Source organism: Aquila chrysaetos, chromosome 21 (genome assembly GCF_900496995.4).
Source record: "Aquila chrysaetos chrysaetos chromosome 21, bAquChr1.4, whole genome shotgun sequence".
NCBI classification, from domain to species: domain Eukaryota; kingdom Metazoa; phylum Chordata; class Aves; order Accipitriformes; family Accipitridae; genus Aquila; species Aquila chrysaetos.
In genome coordinates, this window is record NC_044024.1 from 16,008,799 (window position 1) to 16,032,940 (window position 24,142).

At 47.2% G+C, this 24,142-nt stretch overlaps 1 protein-coding gene across 2 annotated transcripts in view; it reads left to right on the forward strand.

Annotated features, from left to right (window-relative positions):
* Positions 1-414: 414 nt before the first annotated feature.
* PASD1 (PAS domain containing repressor 1) overlaps positions 415-24,142 on the forward strand; it is a 111,856-nt gene continuing 88,128 nt past the window's right edge. Inside the window, exon 1 of one of the 2 annotated variants that reach the window (XM_029997541.2) lies at positions 415-645. The gene's annotated coding sequence lies outside the window, so the exon portion shown is untranslated. Of the gene's footprint in view, positions 712-24,142 lie in introns of both variants that reach the window. The other variant, XM_029997540.2, reaches the window with a different exon arrangement.

The following is a 24,142-nucleotide window of genomic DNA, read 5'->3' on the forward strand; positions in this document are numbered from 1 at the left end:
TGCCTCTGCCCGGTGTGCTAGAGAATGTTTCCACTTTTCTTTGCTAAAATACCAACTAAGCCTTTGGTAAAGTAATCTTTTTTTTTTTTTCTGTATCTAGTCCAGAAGTACAGGGCACGGGGTTTGTCCTGTCTTTCGCTGAGCACATCTGTTTGTTTGCCGCTAATAATAGTTTAATCAATGGGGCCGATTCCTGCATATCCTCCGTCTGACGGTAGCCCAGAAGACCCAGATGCCAGCAGAAAAAGGTCTTTTGTGCGTGTTGCTTTTCTTTTTTTCTTAATTAAAAGCAAAGAGAAAGTTTTACTCCTGTTTGCATGAATGGTCACATCAAACGGTACAGGAAAATCTAGGCCAAGCTGCTTTCAGCGGGCTAAGGAACATTATACCATTGCGCCGCGTCCTTTCATAGTAGCGATGCCTGTTAATAAACGCCGGGCACCTTTTGAACTTTCTTTGATACTGTCGGCGTTGCTTTTCACGAGTACCCCCAGGCCCACCTTGCCCCTCCCTCGCTCGCCGTGGCGCGGCTGCTGTTAGGAGATGCGTCCGTGCGGGATGGGAAGGAGAGGGATGCGCGGCTCGTGCATCCTCGCTGCCTGCGGAAACGGTGCCGGTTATATAACGCCCTCGCCGGGTAACGAGGTAAAAACTCCGTCAACTCTTCTGCGGGAGGTTTTACGGGGTTTGGGGCTGCTGGCTGGCTAAAGGGTAAGTCAGGAGCGTGTTTCTCGGGGTGGTGGAGGGGGAAGGGGGGTGCACACGCGGGTGTCGGCGTGCGCGGCGCTGAAGAGGGGCTCCAAAATCACAGGCTGGGATGTGGGTGCGGGCGATGGTACCTCCAGCGAGCGCAGCCACTTTGCGCAGTTAGCACGTTGCCTGAAAAAGATCATTAGAGGATATCGCTGCTTTGCGAAACAGCTCTGTAACTTGTTTGTACGGTTTTTCTGTGTCTGAAACACAATTAAGAATATGCTGTGCTTAAGCCACAATGGCTTTCCCTTAAGAGTGGTAATAACGCTTTTTGAGAGAAGGCTGTGCTCGGGCAGTGAAATGCTTTATGTCTAACAATCGCAAGATGTTGACGCTGTTCAGAATGCAACTTGCTGGGGCTCTGCTGTTGGTTTTTTGCACTTGCGGAGTTGTGCCCGTTTGCAGCTCAGCTGGTACGTTTGCTTGTTGAGAGCAAATGTTCATGTTGACTGGTGAGTGCGTGCTGGATGACTCTGTCCATGAGTGCCAGATACCCATGTCTGTTTTGATTTAAGACTGGAGGGAGCTATAAAGCTGCCTTTATAGGTCTGGACGTGCTTGCCACTGTCACCGAAGAGCTACTCATACGCGTAGCGCTCTCGTGGAGCTATGGTCAAACGTGCCTCTCGGAACAGAAAGCAATCTCTGTTTGCAGCAAGATGTACAACAAAGAGAATGCCTGAGCTTTTGGGGGTTATGCTTGCTCTGTAAGTGCCGTATGCGCTTAAAGTATGCGGGAGTTACTGGTGAAACCGATGGTTCCCTTACAGAAAGAGAAGGGCTGCGGAGAGGGGCTGTACGTCCGCAGCCCAGTTAGCTGTAAGCTCAGAAGATTCAAACAGTGAGAAACAGAGCTCAAATGAACCTAAATAAGCAAGGGGATCTGAATTATTCACAAACAGAAATGTTTGTTCCTGAACAGTCAGGTGCCTAAATCCGGAGCAGCCTCGGGCTGTGGGACTGGCATTGCAGGGGTGAGCGTTGTCCTAAAATGAACTGTGCAGCAGAAAAATCACTTGGTATTAGATACAAGCTCGTATTCCCCTGGGACTGTGACTCTCTTGTGCTCGATTTTTTTTTTTCTGTTTTTTTGTTATCATCTAAAAGGTACTTGATGCCACAATGCTTGTCACTTCAGCTTTTGCATTTGGTCCTTGCAATGTTCAGCTGGAATAGCAGACTGCCGGGACCCACATCCTATTTCATCTTCGTTCTTCTTCTCTCACTCGGCTTGGGTCTGGTGGCCCCATAGATCCGGCTGGTCCCCGGCTGGCTGTGTGGCCCTTGGGTGAGGAGATGTGTGTAAGCAGAGGGGACTTAACCCGAGGGCAGCGTCCCGCTCCAGACTTGCGTGAGCTGCACATGGACTGGTTGCCAAACGGTTTTTACGCTGAACCTCCGGGGTTGTGGGCAGGCGGATGCGTGGTGGCCGCTTCTTCTGCATCTCACCGTCGCCAGCGCGCTTCTCGTTTGTTGCAGAAGTTTTGCAGGGAGCAGCTCCCCGACGTTCCGTACCCCCACCCCAGCACCCCAGGAGGAGTGTGGCAGGGATGGCTGGGGCTGGCGGCCGTGGCGTCCACGACTCGGACCTCGGGAAGGGAAATGAGCTGATGAAATCCCACCTTGGTGGCAAGCGTGGCATATAACTGTCTTTGCCCCAGGGAAGGTGGCTTCTCTGTGCTGTAGAAACACCTCGTTGCTTCGGGCAAGATCATCGGTTGCATGCTATAAGTGGGTGCAACTAATAAAAAAACATTATCTGTGAAGACTGCAGGCAGGTTGAGGCAGGAGCTGTTTCTTACTACAAGCCACGTGGTGCAGTAAGGACCACTGCGCGACTGCCCCACGGGCATGACCCTGTCTGGGGTCTGCCCTCACTTCAGGTTATTGCCCTGGGGAGGACAGCGGGTGGGTGGTAGTTACAATGCCAGACGGCAAGGTGTAATTCACGCTTTTATTACTCTGAATGTGCTCCTGAGATCACAGCTGTGGGTTTCTGGGGTGCTCCAAGAAGCAGGGGAGAAGGGCAAGGAGGGAGCACACACGTGGAGCAATGGGTCTGTTAAAACCTAATGGCTTGGGGCTCCATTCTGGATCCCGCTGGGCTCATTCCCTGGGCCAGAAAGGGATCACAGATTTAAAAATACGATTAGTATTTAGGTATAGAGCTCTCTCTCTTGCTGACCAGTTCCCAGCTGATGCCAGCCAGAGGCAAACAGAAGATGGTTTGACCTGCAGGTTGGCTGGTGTGGAAGTGCAAGAGGTTTAATGGAGCAGGTCTGTATCCCAGTAACAGCTGCCCGTGGACAGAACTGGACAAAATGGAAGGAGCAGTTCAGATGACCAGAGCCCTGAGCAGGGCTGCCTGGTGAGAACTTACAGCGTGGTGCTGAACTGCAAGTTAGCTGGCATTGTTGCTTTTTTTTCCCTCAGGCAGGAACTGAGCCTGGTTTGGGTGGGGTTTTGGCTTGGTGTGACTTTTAAAATTTTTTAATCCAAACCAGAACCAAGCCAAAACATGGTCTGGTTCTGGCCCAGGATAGTGGTCCAGCTGAAAAGTGGTATCTGTCAGACCTGTTCCCCAGCAGGACTCCCAGGACCCGAAGCGTAGTGCCATACCGCGCTCTCCTGTCCATCCTCTCCCTCCCTCTCCTGTGCTGCGTCACCCGTCGTTCATGCCAGATGTAGGAATCAGCAGCAGTGGACAATACTCCAAGCGGTGCTGTGCTCTGGCAAGGGAGAAGGAGATACTTGGGGATAGGCTGTCTCTGTTTCATCCACTTTAGTTTTGCCCCTGTGAGCTGGTTGGAAGCCAATGAGCCAGTTTGGTCCTGGGCTTAAAACTGAACTGGAACAGCTTCAGTCACACCAGGGCTGAAAAGCCCAGCTTCATTCTACCAGGCTCCCTACTTCTGGGGTAGGGTGCAATTGAATAGAAGCAGCACAGGACCTGCCAGGAAACAAAGACTGCTAAATGCACATAAGAAGTCATAAAAATCATTATAATAATTGAAAGTGATGGGCAGCCTTGCTGGGAACTTAAACAGAGATGCCAAGAGTTAACCACACCTCAGAGGCTATACTCCACTCTCTCCTTGAGGTAATTTCTGTCTTGCTGGGCAGGAGGATGAGCAGAAACCTCTGCTTTCCCTTTGCAGGAGGGAGAGACGAGTTAGTCCTGCGTGCATCAGCAATGCAACAGTTCCCCCAGACCTGCAAAGACAGCAATGGAGTTAGGCTTTCCGATGCTGCAAGCCCCCAAGCACTGGGTGCATCATTGACCACAGGTAGAAGGCCGTAAGTGACCACAGGTATAGAAATATCCCATAGCTGCCTAGTTTTTCATACGTGATCACCGCGGTGTTGGTGGCTTTGTAACTTTTGCAGCCCCATAGCTGAGTTCGCAGGGTCCCGGTTGCTGCCTGCAGATGGTGAGCCTTGCCCTATATATAAGCAGATTTCTCTCTGTGCGCATGCACGTATTTAATTACCATTATGAAATGGTAATAAAAAATTTAAAATATCATTACAACTTGGTGCGGAGCTGGGATTTGCAATCCAGCTGCAAGTCTCCTGTTGGTGAAGCTGCTCCGAGTTTATCTGAACTCTGCTGTTGGACGGTTGTTCCCCTCTATGAACCGCTCCCTGAGCAGGCTGTCGTTGCTCACGTTGTTTGTCACCGACTTGCCTGGATATGACTGTGTCAGCACCTTTCCTGAGTCTTTCCTATGGTGGAATTTTAGCCTGGTTAATACTCCTACCAGCCAGATGCCTCAGCAAAAGCAGTGCTAGGCATGCTTTGCCCAAGGAGTAACTTGCTTCTTGAAGGAGAGTTATTTTGATGTAGACAAGGGTCATTAGGACTGCTTCGACTTCCTGATGTAGATTGGTACGCATTCCGAGAAAGTCACCATGGAGATAACTTAATGCCACTGAACTCCTCTCTCCCCGCTGCAGCTGCAAGAGCGGTGCTGCCTCCGAGACAGCGGAGGCACGGCGCTGTGTTACATCGCGGGGCCGAATGCTGAGCATCTTTGCATCTGTTAGTTGACGGCCATCCTACCAAAGGTGCCTGCAGGTAGTTTCCTTTGCTTCCTTCAAAACACCAGGCAGAGAGACGCCCAATGGAGCCTCTTTGGCATTTGCCTTCATGTGCCCCAAGGAGAAAACCAGCCCAGCAAGTCTGGAGCAGGAAACCAGCACAGCCCCGTGCTGGTGCTGATCTTTGCTGGCAGCTGCTTCAGCCCTCAACCCACGGTCTGACCAGTTGTCAGTCCTTAGACTGAGCGGTTTGGCCCTTAATTTGTGTTGGGGTGGCTCTAATGGAAGCTGCCTGCCAAGTTCAGCTGCAGTCGGAGCACTTGGAAGATCTTCTCCCGTGTGCAATGACTGCCCTCCGCTCAGCCACGGTCCTGAGCTCAGGCGCTTGCTCTTGCGGAACTGTAGGAGACTGGATCAGAATTTGGAGGAAGCGGTTGTATTTCTCTTATCAGCACTCAGATGATAAAGCTGGACACATCTCTTGGTGGTCATGAGAAAACAACAGGAGTGTGATTTTTTTTTTTTTTTTTTTTTTTTTTTTTTTTTGAAATATCACTACCTGCCTGCAGTTGTTTCAGCAGCTCTGCTGTGGAGGAGAGTTCCTGGACTTGTGTTTGTATTACGTGTTTCTAGAATCAGTCAAAGCACTACCTAGCATCCAGGTTAGCAAAATGTTAAAATGCACATGGTAAACACTCAGATAACCCTAAAAATTTGCAGGATTAACCCAGTTCTAAGGTTATAAATAACTATAAAGACTTAGGTGAAGGCATCAGTGATAAAAGTAGGAGGAAAGGATGGGTACTGACTGTGCAGAGAAGAGGTTTTCAGATAATGGGAGGTATCTGGATGTTTCCTGTTAAAACCTTGACATTTTAATAGTGTGTTCTTCGTGCCACCCTCTTAAATCTCCTTGCCTGTTCGTTGAATTTGAGAACTGTAGACGTTTGCACACGTCCGTTGCTGTGAGGGTAGGCGAAGAAAAGTCTTTGAGAAGTTTTGGGCCAAGCGGTGTAGAAGCATGTCACATAATGGAGAGAACGATTTGGAGAATCCAAGCTGAGTGGGCTGGTGAGTGGGTTCGTGTTGCCGTCCGTCTGCCCTGGCGTGATTTTGGCCTTTAAATGGTACATGCATTTTAATTTTTTTTTTTTTCCCCTTCTGTTGACATCCTCGGAACAGCGCTTTGCAGTGCGGTCCAGGGCAGCTGGGTGGCAAGGCTGGACCTCCGTGGGGCTGGGCAGGATCCTGCCCCAGGGCAGGGGCCATGGGATCCCCGCACAACCGTGCCCCAGCTGCGTGGTCCAGGGACAGGAGCGGCACCCACCTCTCCCCCCTGCTCCCATCCACGCTCCTCATTTTGCTTTTTGGACCGTGCCTGGCACATGGCAAACCCCCCCTCGCCTGCGGGCCGGGAGGAGGTCGTCTTCCAGCAGACTGGTGCGTGCGTGCCTGCGGTACCGCGACAGGACCGGTCGGAGTAAAGAGCCCGAACGGCACAAGGAGCATCAGGAAGGGTCCCCCGGCTCCATAGGGGACACCCCCAAAACCTGACCCGCCTCACCCACCCCCAGGCCTCCCTCAGCACATTTTGCAAAGTGCCACCTCCTGGCAGCTGCTGAAGCCGTGAGCACCCGTCTCGCCAAGGTAAAGCCATCTGATGCACTTTGCAGTAAAATGACTCTCCGGTGCTTGCAAATCTTTCAGGGTATTAAAATGGGCTTAAAACCTACCGCATTTCTTCCTTTAGCTTGGAGGTGGCTCAGAGCTGGGTTTGACTGGCAGCTCAGCCACTGCTTGCAGTTTAAGTTCTTTGGGATGGGATAAATCCCTGCCTTCCCCAGCCCCCGTTCATCCCGCTGCCTTCGGGGCAGGCTGAGCCCCGACAGTTTAGCTCCGAGCTGCAGCCGGTGAAGCTGTCGGCACATAAACCTCAGTGGCAGGGTCAGAGCCAGGTTCGTCAGAAGTGTCCCGGCTTCAGAAAATACAGGCTTTTATTTTGGGGGGAGGAAGGGAGAGGACAAGAATGATTTCCAACATGCTAATAAAACCCCTAAAGTAAATAGTCGTTCTTCAATTTCACTGTAGCTCTTGGAAAATTTCCCAGGATGTTTTTAAGTAGCTCATTGTAAAATAGTGGGATGTTCTTTCCCAACAGGTATATGTTAAAATAAAAACATTTCATTTTCTCCACTTGAAATTATCATAGAATTACCTGGTCTTGGGATTACTGTGAATACCTTTGGGAAATCATTCTCCTGGGCTGCATTACGGGAGATGTGCTACAGCTGTGCAGGTCCACGGTTTCGTATAGCAGGGGAGGGAATGGTTCAGCACGCAGTCTTGCCTGCCTCGCTATAAAGGGGAAATCACAGGTTTGACTGGGGTTATATTTAAACCTTTCCATCATCAGCAATGAAACTGGTTCTGTTCTTTAAATTAAACTTTTCAAAATAGAAGTGAGGCTTTAGTACAAATGCCATCTGATTGACTCAGCCAATTTTTTTTCCTAGTTGAAGTATTTTGTTGCAGGAATTAACAGATATCTGATTACTACCAAACTTCTTCTAACATTACAACACAAACGTGTACATAGGAAGCAGAAGTCCTCCTCTGCCTACCTGGAAGAGCAGTCCGGCTCTTACCTGCTGATGTGGAGCACCTTGGGGAAGGTGCTGAGCCCTGTCTGCTGGGGAAAAGAGTGCAATAAATTGCAATGTTTTCATTGACTTCAGTAGCCTTTTGATTAGATTGCCATTCCCTCCGTAGACTTGAGGACCAGAGTACTAAAGGTAATGAAGGATGAGTAATAAAGGTAAGCGCGGATGTTTAGCCATCCCAGTCCCTCTGACATGCCAGTCCATTGAACCTATTTGCTGTTCTGACCTCTTCTTGGCTAGAATTTGATTTTGAGTCTCCATCGGGGGGTAGATTGGGCAGTCCCCTGCTCAAAGTACTGCTTCAGCCGTGCAGAAAATATTGAGCCAGGCTCTATGTTTACTAATAAGCTGATTTTGTAAGGACATGGAGCACCGTGTCTGAGCACTTGCGGCAGGGCTAGCTAATGATATTGGACAGCAAGCAACTGTCACTTTTGCTAAATCTGTCATATTGCAAGTAAGCTGCTTACAGCATGCAGTTGAGGTGGGCAGAATGTCTAATCCACCTTAGGGCTCTACCCAAAGTCAAATTTGGAGTCTGCTTTTCTCAAGAGCACAGTTGTCCCTTGGAAACTATTGTCTCAGAGGCACAAAAAAAGCTAAGGAGCAGAACAGTCACCAGCTTTGCTAAATAAACTCCATCTGCATGTCTGCTCAAGAGCTTGTAGACCCTCATCCCTAAGCGCTGATAAAATAGGACTTCTGAGGAACAGAAGCGACATGGAATTTGTCAGAAAACATATCCTTGTACATTGCTTAGCAATGTAGCACAGATATGCAAGCAACCTGAAGAGCTGGAACAGAGCTTTATATAGAAAAGGGGAACGCTGTGGGACACGGTCAGCAGTATGGGACTCTCAGCAAAGCTTTCATGGGTGGGAGCTGTGGCAAGTGGCACACAAAGAGACTCTCGGCTCTCTCTTTCCGTTCCCTGTGTAGCAAGATGCCAATCCTTAACCTAGAGACCCCGGCGGGACCTCACCTGCACCGGTGGGAGTGCAGCCCGTGGGCTCTGCGATGGCTGTATGGTGGGTTTGGGGGGGAGGGAGGATGGTGTGGGTACCTGCTTCTGCTGATACCTTCCTGCACCACCTCCCGCTGGCCTTCAGCCCTAGGTCGTTCTTCACCATTGCTACATTGGGCATGACTGTCCCTTCATGCTTCCGTGGCAGGAAAACAGTGGATCTCTCCCAGGTTTCTCCCTCTCTTTTTACAGGTGAGACTTCACCCATGCATCACAAGACACAACGTCTTTCAGAAATGTTCCCCCATTTTGGCCCTCATTTGGCCACAGTGCGTAGCAGATCCTTGAATTTGAGTAGACAAAGAATCCCATTAATGGAGGTGCTGCTGCTTAATATTAAACCAAGTCTGTTGCTGAATCAGCTCCTTGATCTTTGGCAGCCTTTGTGCTACAGAAGTGTTTATAGATTTTAACATTAGATCATAGATACAGTTTCTTCAGATGACGCTGTGGCATATGGGGCACAGTGCTGAGCTTTATGGGACAGTAAAACTCAGTGCTGAACACTCTGAATAGTTTCCTCTTCACAGGTCTTTATATCCGCCCTTAACAACTGTTCCTCCGTGGCATTTAATAGTGTTTAAGAATATTTTCACTCCCCTTAAATTGTTCAGTCATCTGTGCAGTGCTCCACATGTAGAGGGTGCTTGCTGGTACTATTGTCTTTCCTGTGGTTGCATGAGAAGCTCCACATGAGGTTGGAGTGCTGTGTTAAGCTGGGACAGTAGATCGTGCGTAGAGTTCAAAGGCTGTCGATTACAATACGCATTTTGAAATGATGGGACTGGACAAAATATATCTGGAAGGAGCTTCAGGGGGGCATTTTTTTGCTCCCCACAAGGAGATCCATCACAACCAAAAGTAGAGATGTGCTGACGTGACTTCTAGAGTTAAAGCTTAAGAAAACAAGACAGGAAAGTGGTTTTAAATGCTGTCATGAAAAGGAGATGGGAGACAGATTAAATGCCTTATTAAAATCACTTAGTGGCAGGGCTGCAGGTTCACTGTGGAATTCCTGGCTGTCAGCCCACCGATGCCAACAGCAATCACGTGCTTCTGAGACGCAGAGCTGAGGTCCCCTCCGTTTCCTGCAGACACCAGGGCGCGTGTGAGAATCCTTGGTGGCCGTCATAGATGATGGCTTGTGCGACCAAGGATACCAATTCACGAGTAGCTGATTTAAGACCAAAGAAGGCAGTTCTGCCTTCTCCCGCTTCCCGCCATCTCTGCTGCATCAGCACAGCAGTGGCAAAGTAGTTGAAAGCTGATCTTTTTAAAACTTTTCTTCCAGCACTAGCTTTCAACCATGCAAGTGTGATTTTTTTTTTTTCCATGCAGGCGAGGCTGGGAGTGGTGGAAGTCCTTCAAGGGCAAGATGTGCTTGAGCTGGTCATGAAACTGCACCCTGAGGGCTGCTGAATCAGGCTGCTCATAAAAGTCAAGGGCATTTTAATGTACGAGATGTTTATGTCCTTTTTTGAAGTGTTACAATGAGGATAAAGCGATAGCATCAGGGAAACGGGGTCACGGAGCGGAGCCGTGGGGAAGCGCCCGCCCAGCTCCTCCGGTGTTTACCTCGGGATGTGTTTTGGTTACCGACTGCTACACATAGCAAAGCTGAAGGTGCATTATCACTCTTCTGAATTTCAAACAGTTTGTTGTGTCTTACTGGAGAGCACATCATTGTTAGCTTTAACCAGCTGTAATATAGAGGCTGTTGAAAACCACAGCTCTGTTCCCATAACAGCACTTTTATTTTTATCTTCAGGAGGAAATATTTGTTGAAATTACCTTTTGGCTCCCAAAAGGTGAAGACATTTCTAATTAGAATGGTACCTATGTGTACGTGTAACTTTTTTTAAGGTAGAAAAATGTTTACCGGTAGGCTTGTACATTTGGTTTGTGTGTTCACTGCAGTCTTCAGCAATTGGGTTTGGTTTTTTTCGGATGGCTTTAACAATTATTGGGAGGTGATGGACAGTCTAGGGTTTTGAATACTCTTTAGAAGACTCTTTTAGTAGGAGGCCTGTGAGGATGAGAATGCTGCATTGCCACTGGAGAGATCCAATGAGGCATTTATGCCTAAAAAGCACTCCCTAAATTAGCCGACCTACCAGAAGGGAGATCCACCTACTGAGGGCTTGAAACCCTCGCTGAGGAACCCACGGACAGTGCTGGAGAGCACCCCAAAAAAGTGGTTCCTCAAAGCGTTTTAGGCCATGCGCGTTGAGATTGGTACTTGCTTACCCTGATGGTTAAACTTTCGCTGTCCAATTGATTTAAAGGCTACAACTTGTGTTTAAAGCTAAGCATCGGAGATGGAGTCTGTAAAATCCCTTCATGGTCTACTCTCAGGGAAGATTGGCACCTGTTTGCTGCCCTCATCCTAAAACCCACGTTCCCAGAAGGTCAATGGCAAGCAATACTGTGATGTAAAAGTACTTGGTGGGAAAGATAAGAGAATAAATCCTCCAAAGCAATGTAAGACAGAAATATTTTAGGCAAAAAGGTTTTCTCTTCCTTAACGCTGTAGATTTTTTTTAAGTGTTGTGTACAAATTGTGACCAGCTCTAGAAAGTACTTTAAAAAACTGCAGAATTAGGTAGACTGAATTCTTTCCCATATTTTTTTTTTTTTTTTTTTAAAGCATACAGTAGAATTCATCAAGAGGTGTCATTCTGTTTGTGTCTGTGCCAGTGGATCAGCCAGCAGTGCAGAATTCACCTTTTTCTCTATGAAGCTGAACAAAACAAAAAGGTTTTTGAGTTGTCGTCTTCTCAAATCCTTGCTAGGTAGGTATTAGAGATTTTTTACTAAATACTGCTGTTCTACTGAAGTCTTTAAAGGAAGCTTATCCAAAAGTTTTGCTTTGCAGGTGAGATTCAGTTTTGCAATAATCTGGGATTCCACTGCAACCCAGGAAAAAAAACAAAGTACAGACATCAAAGAACATAAGTAAATTAAATTACTGGGGTTGGAAAGCTGGCATTACATCCCTAGAAATAGCTCATTTTGCAGGAAGGTGGCATAATTTAAAATCAGTGGCACATAAAAGCAAAGAGGCCCTAGTGACCATCGTGGGCAGGAGTGAGTCGAGGTTTACGTGGGTCCATTTGTTTCAGACATTGAATGTTTCTTGGAAACTGGGCCCTTTCCAGGCATTTCAGTTTGGACATCCTGAGTCACTTTTCAGAAGTTTAACACTATTTGTTTCAAGTGAATCTGGCCACGGGATTTGTGTCCCGGTGCCGTGCAGGGTGTGTTCTGAAAATCCAGCCGGCCACTGATTGCTTGGCCTGCCCTGCCCTGGACCAAGGGTTTGTTGGAGGAGTTTAGGTTTAAATAACATTTCCACTGTCTAGATCTTTATCATCCTTAGAAGAGAGCTTACTCTGAAGGGGCCACTGATTGCATGTGAGCTACTGCTGGCTCTCACAAGCGTGGCTGTGTTTACACAAGCCAGGATTTGTTCCTGGAAAACGGGAAGGTAGGGACTCTGCTCCCGGCGGCGTGCGGGGGGGACACCTCCGCAGCCTGGCTTCCTCTCGCTCACTTAACTAAGTTCTCACTGACCTCTGCCAGAAGGTATTTCTGCAGCAGTTCTGACTGTCTAACATCCTCCAGCTACCCATAAATGCATGCCAAAGCTGTTAATTTTGTTCAGGGTGGTTTTGTTCCGTTGTTTTGAGGGCGCGGTCTGGGGTGGTTTTGATCTTTTTGAGCTGGATGCTGTGGTTAAGGCTTCTTCGTAAAGATGCTAAACCAAGGAAGTTGAGCCGTGTTAGAAATAACATGGGTAACATTTACAATCTTGCCCCCTGCTGAATGAAAACTATTGAAACACAAAAGCTGTGAAAAGCTAGACTGAATTTTCAACTTGCACAGCAGCACTTTGTTGAATAGGGCTGAACCGAAGCACGAGCTCAAGTTTCACTACATTTGCTGAATCAGGGCCTAAATTAGGAACATCAAGTAATCGTTGGTGCAAGAACTGGCTTCAGCTATGTAGGAAATTCAGGGCTCTCTTTTTCAAACACAGAAGCCCATTGCATTGCAACGCCAAAATGAAAAATTCACTTTGCATTCGCCAATGCTGAAATTTGGTAGGTTGCAATGGATTTGCATTGCAAACGGCTCAGTAACAATACGCTGGGTGACAGTGCTGTTGAAACAGAAGATAGCGTTGATGTTTGGAAACAGCTCTTATATGGGAGAAAAAAAGGCTGTTGAGACATTCTTTTTTGTGAAATAGCTCCAGACTAAGTACGGAGCACACGGCAGTGTGTAGGAGAAGAAAAAAGTGCATTAAGGCGTCTCTATCTGTTGCATGAGTCATCAAAACTTATGTAAATATGCATTCTCATAAGCTGTGTTTATCTTATTCATATAGAGGAATCAATAGTAATGCTTCTGTCTTTCCTGAGCAGCAGTGATGTAGATACGGAGTATAGTATTTTGATAAGCAGCGTTACATGTGTCCATTATTCCTGTGGATCATAGAAGACGAGACCAGCTAAAAGCAATTCCCCGTGACCATTACTTGGAAACATAAACAAAATCCCAGACCCTCTGATCCAGGATGGTAATGCTATCTAATCAGTTTTTGAAAGACAGGTATGAGAGTCCGAGTAACATGTCAGTCTAAAATAATCTTCCTTTTTTTTCCACTTTTATGTATCTCTGCATGTACTTCAGCAGGGAGTCGACGTGGAGGTTAAGAGGCTTTGTTAGCATAGTTGCAATTTTCTTGAAATTTGTCAGAACTGAATTGTAGCTGGCCAGTGAGAATTGGCAAGAGTCAAAATATGGTGTGACACCAAGAAAAAGGATCTCAGATTGTGTAGGTTCAAAGTCAGAAAAGTGCTGTGACAGCCTGCCAGCGTGATTCACATATTTTGGAAGTGCTTACGCGTCATACCCTGTTCCCAAGTAGAAGACACTGCTCTTTCGGACATCTTTCAGCCTTGTGCAATCAGTCCACCTGCTTTAAAAATGAAATTAAAAAAAATATTAATAATGAGAGGGATAGTAACAGATTGAAATTTCATGGGGTTTTAGGAATGAACCTCTGACTGCTGAAGTCAGAGGCAGCTTTGCCGTTAACAAAGGTATTTAGTCACTGCATAGCCTAACAGAATGCAATTGCCTTAATAGGCTAGAGTTATTTGAAAGGGCATTCTGTAAATGTCAAACAAGGTTCAACTGGGGTTCCTTGTGCATTTTATTGGGAGTAACTAGGTTTTGGACAAGAGAAAATATATTTTAGAAATCTATCCATACGTGGAGTACTTTGGAAATTCACCTAAAGGTAAATGAGTAACAGACGCAATATTCCTAGATTTCTAGTGCTTGGATTTTGAGAGCTACAGTAGTCTTTACAAGGGCTGGCTTCTCTGAAGAAAAGGGGACTTTTTTTGTAATGTATGTTGAGCTTTGGGGATGGTTTTGGATTCGGGCCATCCTTTCAACCACTGACATACCCCTATGCTACAAACTTTAACCCCCCCCCAGGGAAATACCTGAGGTCTTTGATGCTGTACCAAGATCCTCCAGTGCCACAGAGCTACCAGTGGCCACCGTAACAGTGAGCCTGGCATCAGGCCTGTGAGGTTCACCCTGCCTGTCTTCTTTCTGATGTGTTTGCCTGATGTTTGAACTCCGTGTAAGCCGACTCAGGGGATCCCAGATTTTCAGCTCTGGAGCTCACAAGAGCAGAAATGAGGCTCTTGGCTCCAGTGCCCTAACCGGCTTGTCCTTTGTCCAGGACAGCGCAAGATATTTCCTTCCAAGCAAATACTTACTAAGTGCATGGGGAAGAGTTCATATACAATTTGTTGGCATTATGTCAATACAGATTTATTCTGTTGTGTGTTTTAGAAGTTTAATTAACTTGAGCTTTGCAATATGTGCTGGAAAGTAAATAGCAGCCACATCTTTATTTACTTGGCAGAAGAGTAACACTTCCGCAGAAGATACGAAAGCTTTTCCTAGTGCGTGCAACTCTTATTCACCAGTACCCTGCAGGCCATTGCACAGTGCACACTCTTCTTAAATCCCCTGTAAGCCCAAATATCAGGCTTAGGGGAGACTTAGGTGCTGTACAAATCTTGTGGTGAGCCTTCACACGGGGGGTGAGTTTCATCCTACCATCTGAACACTGTGCGAACAAGCAGGCAGACCCGAGGCCAAAGGTGATGATCGACTCCATCAGTTTGGCTGTTGTGCAGAGCCATTTATGGAAAACATATCAGATGCACAGGCTGATGCTGCTTTGTGGATTTTTATCGTGTTAGTGATCAAAAATATCCAACATGAGCAGAATACCCACAACTGAACAGTTTTCATTTGGAAGGTCTTCTTGGCTGAGGATTTGGCTGTCCACTGAATTATAAATCTCAGCTGGCAGCATTTTGTAATAGGAATCCTCATATAACCTTTAGCCGAGAATCACAGATGGCAACCATGTGAGAAGGCTACTGTGCTTTTGATGCCGTCTGCATTGTAATCACCCCCGTAAAAAAGTGTCATATCCTATCAGTGATACATCACCCTCTGATGTCTCATCCATAAAGTCTGGTTCTGGGGCCTTGCAGATTATTTACACATGAGGTTTCCATTGCAGAGTCCAAGGTTCAGGCTGATCAGTGGTGAAAAGTCGCTGCCAGCGGTGGGAGCTCTAGTGAGAGTTAAGAAATCAAGCCTTACTGAAGCCGTTAGACCTGTGAATACTTTCACCCATTTAACTTTTAACCATCTGAACAACGAGTCCTCATTAGCTTACCTGGAATCACCTGCGTGCTGAGGGCCAGTTATCAGTGTACACATCTTCGGGGCTTGGGCTCAGGTGGAAAAGGAGAAAAGCCCTGCTTTGGGAGAGATCCTTCCAACACGATCACAGGCAAGGGCTGTTCTCCATCAAGTGCATGTCCCAGCCTACTGCAGACATTCTCATGCTTCCCCTGGTCCTTTTGGTGTAGCATCTCACGTCTGGGATAACAATGTCGTCGTAGTCCCTGTTTTCCAAGAAAAGCTTTCATCGCTTCATAAGCAGCTAAAATATGCATAGCCACTAACTTCACTATTAACATAACATTTACAAGAGGCTTAACAACAAGGACCGGATTTCTCATTGGTAATTAGTCCTGTTGGGCTGAACTGAACGCAACAGTCAAACTTCTCTTACTTTTCTCAATACTTCTCCTGTTTGCGCATAACTGACCTTTCCCCCTCCTTCATTCCTATTCCTCTTCCTGTTTTCTTCTTCAAATCTCACTTAAATGATGTTTGATGTGGGTTAAATGCTATAGAAATGCTACCGATTGCTGCTCAGTTCAAATTTGACAACTCTTATTCTAAGGCATCAGATTGCTAAACGGTCTTCTAACACCCTGATACAATGAATATTTTTCCAGGTTGTCATTATAGAGAGGTAGAGTAGATGTATATTTTTTTCCAAGGTTATGCAAAAATAGGCATAGTATTTGTTACTTGTCCCTCACATCCCCATATATGTTTCCTGCTCTGCTACTGTGAATAGGTTATTACTGGCTTGCTTGTTTGTAGTCATCACCCACACTTCGATACAGAAATTGCAGTGGGTGATGTTTTTTCTCTGGACCTCTTTATAACTCTTCTTTCATCTGCCTCCCGATTTTTCTCTGCCTATTGAAATTTCATGCATTCTGGGGGGCTGGTAGCCCAGATGTTTTCATGACAATGGTGTCTTTATCATCAGGATTTCATAATTAGGCAATTATTTTTTTTACAATACAGTCATTTCAAGATTTTTGTGTAATAAGCAGTTAGATATTATAATCTGCTAGAAATGCATTTTTGTGTAAGTATGGATTAGAATAGATTTTAATTTTACAATTTCAGAGATCTAAATTAGACATTGTAGTAAAGAAAAATGACTTTTTATGTCTATTAGAACATTTACTTTTGCGTTGTGCTTATGCCAGCTAGAGTGAAATATTTCCATATGTTTTTAATCTTAGCTTAAGTTAAAACTGCTGGTAAAAGAGATGGTGGAAAAATGGTTTGTGATGATGCAAGAAAATGTAGCTAGAATTTTTAAGATACTGCAGTGCCTGGTCCCCTCCTGCTCTGCAATAGGGAATTCAAAGTGTCAACAGAAATAAAATCTTAGTCAGTTTGAGCCAGCTGGAAGGTGGAATAACTTCAAGACATTTTGTTCTGATTATTTCAACCGCTTCTTTTTGCATGTAGCCGGAATGTTCGACCGAAAGTCATTTCCTTTCCACCTCTTCCTATAGTGTGGGGGTGTGTGTGTGTTTTTCAGCTGAGAGATGGAATGGAAGCAATCACCTGCAAAAATGGGCATATTCCACTAAAGAATCATTTTCCATCATTTCCCTAAAGAGCTCCCTCTGTAATTTTTCTCACTCTGTCTTACCACTCTTATTTGTTTTCCCTGATGTTCAGTAAAATATTAATTCTTTCAGGCCTGAATTTAGTCTTTCAGTTTATCCTTTGCTTCTTAATGGCTAGTATTAAACACTGATTTCCAAGGATGTTCACAGAGGCAGGTACAGTTTCAAACAACACTAGATGAGTACTACTTTCTGTTTCTGTTCTTCCTTTATTTCTAGTAGAAAACTGCCTGAAAACTTTACTCCTAGCCCATCTCCAGTTGTGTTTTGAAGGGAAAACTCCAGCTGGCTTTCGGCAAACAAAATGCTTTGAAGATGTAGACAGTCTTTTGCTGAACTGGGGCCCCATTAAGCGCTCGCTGGTCCTGCAGTGCCAGGGCTGTGCTGAGACACCCTGGCACTCATGGAAGTCTTTTTGCCGAGCTTCTGGATAGTTTTGCACTCGTGCCTTCTGCCACAGTCTGCAAGGGCTGCTCAATACCCCTCCACTAGCTCAAGTGAAATGTAGGCTGCCAAAACACCCAGCAAGTCGTCTCGCTCCTTTCTGCTTTAGCACTGATTCAATGATCCAGCTCTCCTCCTTTGCTCTGTCAGAAGAGTAGCAGTAGTATAACTGGCTGCTTTTTTTTTTTTTTTTTTTTTTTTTTTTTTTTTTGCCCCTGGAAGTCCCAGGAATACGACGTGAAAATAGATGATCCACCATGCTGTGAGACAGATACTAACTTTGCAGCTGGTGTTTGTTGCCTGACCCATTTGGGGACAGCAGGTGTTAAGCGAGGGCTGTCTCTGGATGATGAGTGCCACAGGTTACCGCTTTTCCTGTCTGCAGGCTACTGACGCTGTATCCAGGTCCATTTCAACCAGTGATGCCGCTTTTGTCATTAAAAAAAATGAAGAGAAACTATAGATAAGATGCAGGAGAAAATTCCCAGTACCCCAGGAGTTGCCCTGGAGAAAAGGGATGCTGCATATCCTTGAGAATGCATCTCTTCCCACCTTATTTAGCAGTTCCCCAAGATCCTTCATTAACCCGAACAGAGGTGGCAAAGTGTACAGCGTGGGATCAGCCTGGCTGCTTCTTGGATTGAAGGGAAGCCTGAGATGGGGGAGAGATCTGGGGGAGCGAAGAGGGGAAGAGGAAGGCTGATGCCATCCCAGAGGTGGTGGGTCTTGGTGGCCGTTGCTGTTGCCCTGTTGAAGGGAGAACAGGCACGGAGAGCTATCGCAAGAGAGCAGTTTTTGCCGGTCACAGAGGTCCTCGAGTCTCTCCTGCCTTTAAAGACTGAGCTATGTGGTCTCTGAATACCACATCAGGTCAGGATGAGGGAGTTGAAGTGAAAATAGCTAAAGCAGCGCTACGGAGGTAAAACAGGTCTCCTTCGTGAAGTGTTCCCTTGGACAATTTCTTTACCCATAGCCATGATGCTGATGGTGGCACTGGTGCTGTAGACAAAATTTGAGGTTGCTCTATGCGTCAGCATGATGGACTCCCAAGTCCAAACTCTGCCGCGTGGAGCGTGCGTGTTCAGATGGTGGCTTTCAATGACTTGAGGTTAGAAACCGCTTTCTGTATTCCTGCCTAACCCAAAATGATTTCTGTGGCCAGAATGAAGTAAATGATGACCACATCTCATCTAACTCTTCCCAGCCAGACCCACTATTTGCCTCTAAGAAGTTAAGTAAGAGGTGACGTCGCAGTCTAGGCTAGGGGTGGCTTTCATGTTACGTAGTGCTCAAAAAGTAGGTTACTGGGTCAGGAACAGCAAGTTCTGACTGTTTGCCAGCTCGGCCTTTTTTTTTTCCCCCACAATGTTTATACTGCTGTGACCTGCCATGCTAAAATGAGTCTAAAACGAGTGCAAGCAGCGCTTTAAAACAGCAAGATGTGTTTGATTGAACTTGTCCTTCTGTGCTTGCATCAGATTATCAGTTTGCAGGATGCTTGCTTTATGGTGGCTTCCTTTTTTGAAATGAAAAGTAAAGCTAATTGGAATCCAGTTGCTCGAAAAAAGACTGTCGTCCTTTCTAAATGATTAGCTTGAAATCAAAAAACTTTCTAAACTCATTGGAGAGTGCAGAGACGTGGGCTCACTCAGAATTCAGTACTAGGAGAATTTGCTCCCAGATCCAGGGTTGTGTTAGAGAAGATCCTTTGGGACATCTGCAAAATTTGAGTCTAGCTCAGAACGGTGAATTTGGGAATAAAGGAGTTTTGGTTCAGGCTCCAATCCATTCGAAATGCTCCCCAGCTGCTTGCACTGCTTTGTCCGAAACCGGTTCCTCCCCCCGCAGGCGTTCTGTCCTTTTAAGCCTCCGCAAAGCCAGAGCTCACGTCGGAGCTGCCGGGCGTGCGGACAGAGGGCAGCTGCCGGCAGGATCGCATCCCCGAAGGAGAGCACGGTGCCAGGCTGAGGGTGGGAAACCAGACGGGGAACACGAGGAACGCAATCGCAGCCGCCTTCCCAGCGAGAACACGGCGGGCAAGAGGATTGCGGTCGGGCTGGATGATTTTTTAAAGGTCTTTTCCAACCTAAACGATTCTGCGCTTCTACGATTGCAGAGGCGAAGCTGACTCACGCTGCCCGTGGGTTTGTACGAGCATCGCGCCCCGCGGTCGCTCCCGTGCCGGCTGGCCGCAGCCTGGGAGCAGACCGCTCGTCCCGGCGCTGCCGTAGGCTCCGTCGCCCCACGAGGGGAGCGCGAGGGCGGCAGCGGCGGCGGCGGCTGCTTCGTCCGCGGGGCTGGCACGAGCCCTTCCTGGGCCTGATCGCTCCGGAGGTCGCACCCAACCGCCGTGAAGGCCGGCGGCACGCGGCTGGACTGCCCCATCCAAAGGGAAATTCCTTCGGTGTTGGAGGCGAGCTTTCCTCTTGATCGGTGCCTTTATGCCCGGATTTCTACAGCCTGATCCTGCAGCCCTCGTCCCTCTGGTTAAGTGCGGAGTGGGGTACACAAGGGATGGGTGGCCCGGCTTCAAATATTTTAATAATCTCACCAATAACAATATTACTCGAAGCAAAGCCTCAGAATATGTTCAGTGGCTCGCTGCCAAAGCTGACTTAAGAGGAAACTATGTGGGCCATTCAGCCAAGTGATTCATCGAGTTTTCAGTGCTTCTGAAAACTCATCTAAAAGAAATTAAAGGAAAAAAAAAAAAAGGCAGGACTTGAAGAAAGATTGTACCTCGCAAAATCTCTCTTAAATCACAGAGAGCTTTCTGCCGCCAGACCAGATGTAGCAGGACAGAGAAAGAACAGCATCGCTTAACGCTCCTCACCGAGCTAAGATGGCATCTAATCACAACGCATCAGCAGCACACCCAGAAAACGGTTCGTGCAGCCTGCAAAGGCCACCCTCAGCACTATGGTTTCCACATGCCTCTTCATGTTTCTTGCCCGCGACTTGAAAATATCTGACTTTCTGCAACTGGAGGAAAAATATGTTGCTCGAAGAAGGGTGAGGTGGGTAATGCAGCTAATAAACCGGCAAGTCTCTGTATTTCAAAGTAGGCATCAACTCATTTTCTTATCATTTAATGAAAGGCAAGTGAAACTGCAGCATCTCTTGGCAGACGTGTTATTTATGAGAGACTATCATCAACCTCTCGGAGCTGCAAAGGTTCCCCACCGGCAACAGCTCAGCAGGGCCCCGGTTATCACCGCTGACTTACAGTTCCCTCTCTGCTGGCAATCAGTTCAGCGACTACCAGACAATATATGTTAAGCCTCACCCTGAAGACCCCAGTCCTGCGAGGTGCTGAGCGTTTGGTGCGGGCAGCAGCACGACAAGAGGCAGCGAGGAGGTGAACGGCTCACCCCCTGCGTGCCCCCTTCTTTCCTAGAGGGCTGGATCAGATTCTTAGCTGATAAAAATAGACGTGGCTCCGTCGCCTTCGGAGGAGCTACGCTGGTGTACGATGGATCAGAATCTGGCCAGGTGTCTATTTAGAAGCAAAAGCTCTAAAACTTTAAGGAGAGGCGTGCGTGTAAAATGCAAAATATCCAGCATCAGTTCTTGCCGGCCTCATTTCATAGGGGATTGTGTTGATGCTAACTTGGCCTGGAAGTTGACCTGTATGAAAAATCCGTGTCTTTCTCTCGGGCACCAAGCCGTGGGTGAGTTCGCAGTGGTTGCGCAGCTCGGTGCTGCCTTCCCCGTCCCCGTCGCAGGGTTAGCGAAGGAAGTGACGGTCTGTTGGTTAGAGCGCGCTGCCACATCACACGTGCTCGCTCCTGCTTCTGCCCTTGCGCCGCTTTGTTGTGTGATCTTATGCAAAGCCCATAGCTGTGCCTGGCCTTGATTTCTCTCTCTGCAAAACCATGACGACAGCGCTATCTGAGTGCTTTTTACCTAGACTTTTTTTGGGTGGAAAGCGACATAAAAGAGCAGCAATCTGTGTCTGTTCTTCATCCCTGCTGCACAAATAGCTCTCCAGCCCAGCTTTGTCACTTCAACAGCTGCAGCATGAAAGTAAAAATATCAAAGCCTCATGTAAGGGCTCTGCTTAGGAACTCACAAACCATTACTATGGCAAAGGAATGCCCTGATAATACTCTCCTTCCAGTCAAAGAAAATACATATACTCTCCGTGTATGGGATTCTGACCTATGAATCTAGTTACACTTAATAAGATGTAACAGTTGCTCAGGGGACTGATAATAGGATATAGTGTCCTTTATCTCTGTGTCACGCATTGAAATCCAGACCAGGCCATTAGCAATTAAAACGTCTTACTATCTGATGTCTGCCCAGTGGCCTGTGCAAAATGAGTCTCAGCTCAGCAGCCAGTGCACAAACTTTTGGGGTTTCAGGTTGTTGGGGTTTTTTTCCTCTTTCTTTTTTTCTTTTCGAGGGAGGGAAGTGTCTTTTGCAATCCCATTCCTGCCTTCATTAGCACCATGGCCAGCTGTTTGTAGGCAGGCAAGCAGCCAGGCAGACACGGGGTTGTGGCATTTTCTTTCCCTAAAGATGGTTTTCCAAATCAAAGCTGAAGTATGTTAGAGCAAGGCCCTTGGGAGAGCAGCCAGTGCTGGCTCTACTCATACTGAGTTTGTTTTGATACTAAATACACAGTTGTGTTCTCTTGGCTTCTTAATACAGCAGCTATTTAGGAATATAAAAATAATAGCTTGTAAAGAATGATGCATGTGTTTCCTCTCTGTCTCTCACATGAAAAATACCTCAAATATTTATTTTCAAGAATTATTTGAAAAATGGGAGAGAACAAAGAAAACCTCTACTTACCGCTGCAATTTCATTCAGACACACACATGTTTGTATTCCATCAATTATGGTGAGGCTTTATATTATATATATATCTTTCCCGTTCATTTATACCTGGTAAGATTTTGTTTTATTTTTTTTTCCCACCTGAAAACACCCAATGAGTGTGAAAGGCTCCATAGTTACCATCCACCCCGAAAAGGGCTGTGTGAAAGGAGGAATTTCTTTTTCTGCCATCAAGACATGGCCACGGTAATATTCGCACACAGATATTTGTGTTTTAGAGAGTTTTATAGCAGCGAAGGCCATTGTTATCAATGGCTGGTTGAGCACGGAATTAAAATTCCCTGCGAGCTGAACCCGGGTCTGTGACTTGCAGCTGTGGTTTGAGCGATCCCGCTCGGAGCAGAGGGGAGCTGGGGCTTCTCTGGGACCAGGCAGCTCCATCTTCACAGTCATGTGCCACCAAGTGAATCTGTCTGGTTCCTCTGCCACCTAAGTCCACCTCGCTGGGAACATCAAGGAGGACTCATGGCTGCCCTTCCTTGTAGGACTGGGAGCCCGGCACTGACGTCCCCAGACCACGGCCACCCGAGCACCAGCCTCCGGCCGTGGTCCTCACCCAGCTCCAGAGGAAGGTCCCATCTCCCAAGCCTCCAGGCTCTTGTGAAACATCACCGGTTTTGGAGGAAAATGGAAAGGGAAGGAGGGGACCCAATGGAACCCCAACTGCCTGGAATATTGTTAGCAAAACCTGCCACTTTCAAGCAGCTCTTGAGTAATGTCTTCCCCGGTGGAGATCCTGGGAGATGCCCTCCAAGTGGAAATACTGCAGTGGCAGGACATCGCTCCTCTTTCCTCTGTTTTGAAAGGTGCACCTACTGCCAATCGTAGGTCCTAAGGAAAATTTGCCAAATGGCACGCTAGAACAGCAGGGCTGGGAATCTCCCGCTTCCCTTTTCTCAGTATCTGTGGGAGCTTTGAATTCTTTCGTCAGAGTTTACGTCCCCTCTCGGACAACTAACAGCGTACTCATCGGCACAGCCTTTATCTAGGGAGAAGGCAATGCAAAGCGGGATCAGCGAGCCAGATTGCCGACTGGTGTGTATCACTGTTGGTCTGCTCGTGGTGGTTCACACCAATTAAAAGCAGGGCACAGCAGTCCCTGCAGCGCTCCTTACCGGAGCTCCACAATTACTTAGATGTTACCTTTTTGTCACCTCAGGATCTAAAATTTTGGCCCAGAAGCTTTGGCTTCATGAGAGCCAGGCTGGATGTGAGCTGGGGATTTCTGCCTTTCCTGGGCATAAATAATGCATTGTGATGTTCCAAAAATCAGCAAGTGTTTTCCTTCTGTGTTTGTAAGGAGGACCCCTGTGATAACAAGGGAATACAGTAGGTAATACAGCCTCCCTAAGTTTGTAGAGGGCAGTTTCTAACAAATTCCTTTGGGTCCTCTCTTCATTTAAGCACTGTCCTGGTGTACCTGCCCTGAGCTCCTAGATTCAGGGAAAGATTAGCTCACGTGCAGCACAGTGACTGCTGGAGCTACGTGAGCTGTTCTCACGTGGACAAACCCTGCCCTACATTAGACTCCCCGGAGGAACCAAGGAGTCACTCAGGAACCTTTGCAGAAATCAAGCTTGGGTCCAGCCTTGCCGTAGCTCAATGGTGGCCACACCAAATCTGTGCTGCTTCTATGCCAAGCACCTTAGTTATCTCTGTACTGCACCTCCTCGCTGGTCCTGTTCCAACTCTGCCATCTGCTCCCCGGGACTCTGCACCCGAAGTAGTTAAACTCTTTCAAGAAACCAAGTTGAGCCTGATCCAAAGAAGCCAGGCTCTTTTGCCTCCATCACCACGGCGTGGCTAATCCCAAAGGCAGACCGACTGCCTGCAGGTACCTGAGAGGATGCTGCTGAGCGATGCTCCTGGAGACAGTAGTGGTGCTGGTGGTCCTCGTTTCTCAGAGCCCAGAGGTGTCAGTGGTCCCACTACATCCATCTCCTCTCCGGTGTTTGAAGTGAGAGTCAGCTAATGTCTGGAAT